Source organism: Rutidosis leptorrhynchoides, chromosome 6, assembly GCF_046630445.1.
Source record: "Rutidosis leptorrhynchoides isolate AG116_Rl617_1_P2 chromosome 6, CSIRO_AGI_Rlap_v1, whole genome shotgun sequence".
In the NCBI taxonomy this organism is placed as follows: Eukaryota; Viridiplantae; Streptophyta; class Magnoliopsida; order Asterales; family Asteraceae; genus Rutidosis; species Rutidosis leptorrhynchoides.
This window is the reverse complement of record NC_092338.1, coordinates 362,873,040-362,879,138: the sequence shown is the minus strand read 5'-3', so window position 1 is coordinate 362,879,138 and position 6,099 is coordinate 362,873,040.

The following is a 6,099-nucleotide window of genomic DNA, read 5'->3' as shown; positions in this document are numbered from 1 at the left end:
AACACATACACACATAATCATCAAATTTCACCAATGTTTCACTAAAATCAACGAAATTCGTCACAATAATCCGCTATAATCATGTCTTTTCTCATATGGGGAAGCAGAAAGGTAAAAATTTCACCCCTAAACTCATAAATTTCCTAATTTTTGTGATAATTATAAATATTTGTCCTAATTTGATTTTGATAATTTTTAGTGTAATTAGAGTTAAATTTTTAGTATATTATGCTTGTATAACCTAGATTGATGCTAGTTGTCATGATTTGAAGCCTTAAACTTCAAAAATTTTAGAAATCTATGGTTTGTGTTCTTGAGCAATTGGGGCTTTTTGATATAAACAGGTTATGGCCGATTTTTGTTATGAATTATTGCTAAATTAAGTAGTGTAACATGTTTAGGTAGCTAAATGATCCAAACTTTGATCCTAAACATGATTTTTGAACATCAAGGTGGACTTTTTAAGTCTAAAATTCATGAACTTGATTATTTTGATGTAATTGCCAATTGAAACTTGTTTAATTGCTAGTAATGGTTATTTTAACATGTTATTTGAGTTGAATGCTTATAAACTTTGTATACCTTTTCATATATGCTTATTTGAAAAATTGTAGAATTGATAAAAATATAAAAATGAGTATAAGTTTAATATGGATTAAACATGTTATTGTAATTGTTTTAATTTGTTATTTTGCTAACACTAATGCATATTTGGATGCACAAATTTTGTGTTTAATGTTTTTTTCAGAGAAATACCGATACTGATGGTGCATAATCATCGTCTAGACAACCTGAACAAGAACCTGATCAAGAACCGCAACCGGAACCACAACCTTAACAACAACATTATGATCAACACGTGCCATACTATGAGCCGGAGCCACAATTTTTTACCGCCTACGTAGTATTTCCCGTTCACCTTGTAGTAGAACACTCAAGAATTCATGAACAGGAGTTACACCCCAATCTAAGGTTTAATAGAAGTTGGATAGATTACCCGACGTACCAAAGTAACAAATTTAAGATTTGGACCAAAAATGTAGAAGTACTAAGGGTAATAGATTGGGAGCCTTTGGTAAGGGCCGACCTAGCTAACTCAGTTAGGCAGCATCTACTCCAAAGGTATGGCAGCTCTTATTTTCTCGATTGGGAACGTTTATTTACCACTCGTAGGCCTGTATATAAGGAGTGGTGTGTTGAGCTAATGAGTACTATAGCCTTAAATAAGGATGTAGATAGGTTAGACGATAAGAGTTTCTTAGGTTTTTACTTGGAGGTACGATGTACAGGATGTCTATGATAGACATGGCTAGAGCTTTACAGATTTACACCCCCACTGAATTATTATCATCTGATTGTACGGCTTTAATTTATCACGGTGAGAGGGTAGATAGAGATTTTGACGCTAACGTCATATGGAGGCGTATGTCAAATTTTAATGTTTTTACACGGGGAGGAAGACACTCCTATTTAGATATTAATAGAGCCGAGTTTCGTATAATACATAGATTTTTAGCAAACTCGATTACACAAAGAGGTAATAACAAGGAGAAAATGACCCTACACGATTTATTCTACCTTAAGTGTATTCGAGACACTAGCGGCTTTGTTAATATCCCCTAATGTGTTGGTTATTATTTGTTCAAAGTTGTGGAAGGTATACAGGATGGGGGAATAATAGGAGGAGGCATTTTTGTTACTCTCATTGGAGAGTATTTAGGTGTAGATAGGGAACAAGGGGGTCCGATGATGGTAGTTCGGGAACAAGACGATACCATAGGTTTGCAGGTCTATTAGGGTGCAAAGGTATTGACTCGGAGACGCAATAAGGCAATGCCATATCGGGGCAACCATCCACAGGTGGAAAGGGGTTCGGATGAGGAGATGGAGGAAGCAGATGACATTAGGAATGTCATTAGGGATAGTGTTACTGATGTTTTCCAGCGTATAGATGAGGTGGAAATGAGTAATGAGGCTAAGCATCGTCAGTATGAGCAGTGGCAAGCCACGAATGAGTATGAGCGATCCAGGCAACGCTAACACGATAGCTGGCAAGTTCATCAGCACCAAATCATGAGCCAGCTATCATATCAGGTACCAAATAACTACATCCCGACTCGGCCTGCTTTTTATCCACCACATCAGCCCGACATGCGACCACCCTTTAACCTGTATGACCCCAATCAAGCCTATCAGGACACCTATCACCAACCATGGAACCCGAACGAAGATATGAACTGGAATCCCTATCCAAATCAATATTGTTCCATTGGTGATTTCTTATCTTTTATTACTTTTATCTATTTATGTTAAACATTTAATATTTTGATACTTTTATGTAATGTTTAATATTTTTATTATTTTGTAACTAATATTTCATTTTTTGTAATTTGAAAGTGGGATATTAAGTCCCATTTCAAATTACCATGCATGTTTATATGTGTATTGTATGTATTTTATCTCATGTACACAACAGGGTAAAATAGGGCACTTTCAAAGACTGGCATTAAGTTCAGCAAAAGCTATTAATTTTGACGACAAAACAAAAAATAAGTGTGATGTAACAATAGACGGAATGAACAAATGAAGTGCACCATTTATCATTCAAAACAAACGCCAATATGTTTGGAAACTTTGGTAAAATTTTAATCATTTTTCTACGCTAATCACCCTCAATAATTTAAATTATTACTGATTTCTTATAAATGAGGGCATTGCAAGATCTTAAGTGTGGGAAGGGATTAAATTCTCTCGGGATTCTCGGGTTTTTAAAAAATTTTAATTTAAACACTTGGTTACCATTAAAAATACTAGTAACGCAGTAGTTGTATTAGAATCTAGTGCTCTCTGATAATTAAGAACAGCCCTAGTCTTATATACTGACTACCCACTTCTAGTAAAAATTTTAAATTTTTTTTTCAAATAAATGAATTCAAAATCATGTTTATACATATTTATGAACGATAAAACTAGGTGTTAATACCGAAATTGTCGTTACCTCGTAAAGGACATAAATTGAGAAACAACCCAAAATGTTAGAATTCATTTAAAATGGAATAGAGGAGAATAAAAAGGCAAAGAAAGGAAAATAAAAGCCAAGTGTGGAAAATTTTTACCAAGTTATTTAAATCACATATCACATATCTTTGTACAAATAATTAAAGATACTTTTGTTTTGAACGATTTTATCAGTTTTACCCGATTTCTTATAATATATTTGAAAGAAATGTGCCACTTGATTTAAAAGGAAGTAAAGTCTTTCGAGAAAAAGACACGCGCTTCTTGATTTAGGTCAGAAAGTTGTCATCCAGACCAGCTGTAGTGTGACGAAAAATCTAGAAAACTCATCTCTAAAATTAGCAGGAAATCCACGGACCTCAGCATCAAACAGGGTCGCCAAGTGGTCAGACTTAACCTAACCATGAGAGGATCTGTCTCGTACAATGGGGGGCACCGTGCAAATTAGCTTATAAGACTAATAAATCAGATCCCCAGAAAGGATAATCTCCTTAAAGATTAAAAATCAGCTTTTAAGCCTGATATTACTCAATCCTTGAGATTGACTTTTAAAGATTGAGAATTACAAACTCAAGGAATTCGATGATATCTAAACTTGAGCTTGAATGAGAAAATATTTTGATCAAATTACAAACCGATTTGTTTTCTAAAAACCCATTTTTAATGCGTTCATTACCATTGAACGTAAAATCCTAAGAATTCACCGGAATTCATTAGGTCACCTGAACCAAATTGGGTGTCAACCGTAAGAACGGTGGTTGCATAGCATGGTCGAAGACAGGACCTTATTCCAGACCAAAAAAAATTATAGGGTGATCTTTACTATTGCTCCTACAAAGGATAGTAATTGCATCCGACACGATATAGACCATAATCAAAAGCATGTCATTAGACATTGCCTTAACAGTTGCTTGTTCAACGCTTTCCTTTACAACCGGACGGTAGTTTACCGAAAGGTAATATACGAAACAAGTAAACTGGACGTGTTGCATTTCTAATACAAGGTTAGCAAGTGGGTGACACAAAACCATAAGTTTTGAGCTAAAATTTTCAAATCTGAAACCCACAAAACCCACAAAAACATTTTGCAAACACCGGTGAAGGGTTATTCCGGAAAAACTTATCCATGGTAAAAGCTAGATTAAATTTTCGAAAGATCAAATGTTTTCATAAAGATCCAATTTCCTAAAAGGATCTAAATTTTTATAGTCATGTGGGATTGTATACCACATCGTTACCATCATTGTTCATACCGCCGTATTGAAATCACTGATGTACAAAGTGTGAAGAATAAAGAAGTGATTCAAGTATGTTTTCATTTTAAGTTCTATATTGCTTGAGGACAAGCAACGCTCAAGTGTAGGAATATTTGATAATGCTAAATACGAACATATATTTCATAGCACTATCCTTCAAGAACGACAAGCTTTTAGTTGCAATTATTCTATTTACAACTGATATTCGTTTAAATAATAAAAGGTGAAGACAAAAGACAGATTCGACAAATTGAAGACGCAAATGACCACAACGCTAAAAAGTACAAAGTACAATCAAAGTAGTTCAAATTATTGATGAGAAACGTCTAAAAGTTACAAGAGTACGAGCCGCAAAACGCAAAGTACAAGATATTAAATCGTACGAAAGGACGTTCAAAAATCCAGAACCGGGACATGAACCAACTATCACCGCGCAACGCAACGGACCAAAAATTACAAGTCAACTAGGCACATGAATATAATATAATATATATAATTATATAAAATTATATATATTATATTATTTATAAAACATCGGCAAACAAGAAAACAAAAGTATGTGAGCTGTACCAGACGGCCATGCGATCGCATGGCCTGGAAGCTTTAAATCCATGTGGTCGCATGGAGTGCTGTAACTGGTAAGGTTCTATAAATGCAACGAATTCTGGCCGAAATATATACAACATATCATACTTCAATCTCACTCTCTCAATATATATATTTATATTAATTTTAATTTTAAGTTAATAACAATAAGGTTATAGTGGCGAATGTTTTAAGTTTATAAGTCGAAATTCTATCCGTGTAACACTACGTGATTAATACTCATTATAAGTTATGTTCAACATTTTTAAATTAATGTCTCATAGCTAATTATTATTATGCTTATTTAAATCGAAGTAATCGTGATATTGGGCTAAATATTAAAGACGGGGTTATTGGGCTTTGGACCATAATTGGGGTTTGGACAAAAGACCGACACTTGTGGAAATTAGACTATGGGCTATTAATAGGCTTTATATTTGTTTAATTGAATGATAGTTTGTTAATTTAATATAAAGATTTACAATTGGACGTACCTATAAATAACCACATACACTCGATCGGACACGATGGGCGGGATATTTATAAGTACTAATAATCGTTCATTTAACCGGACACGGGGATGGATTAATAATCAATGGACTCATTAAAACAGGGGTGGATTACGTACAAGGACACTTGGCGTAATTGTAAACAAAGTATTAAAACCTTGGGTTACACGCAGTCGATATCCTGGTATAATTATTAAACAAAGTATTAAGACCTTGTTACAGTTTAAGTCCCCAATTAGTTGGAATATTTGACTCCGGGTATAAGGATAATTTGACGAGGACACTCGCACTTTATATTTATGACCGATGGACTGTTATGGACAAAAACCAGATGGACATATCAAATAATCCAGGACAAAGGACAATTAACCCATGGTAATAAAATAAAATCAACACGTCAAACATCATGATTACGGAAGTTTAAATAAGCATAATTCCTTTATTTTATATCTCATCGCACTTTTATTTATTGTCATTTTATTTATTGCACTTTTAATTATCGTACTTTAAAATACTAAAATTTTAATTATCGTACTTTTATTTATCGTCATTTACTTTACGCTTTAAATTAAGTTGCATTTATATTTAATATTTTACATTAGGTTTTAATTGTGACTTAAGACATAAAATCGACAAACCGGTCACTAAACGGTAAAAACCCCCCTTTTATAATAATAATAATATTACTTATATATATATTGATACAAATATAGTTTATAATAAATATAGCG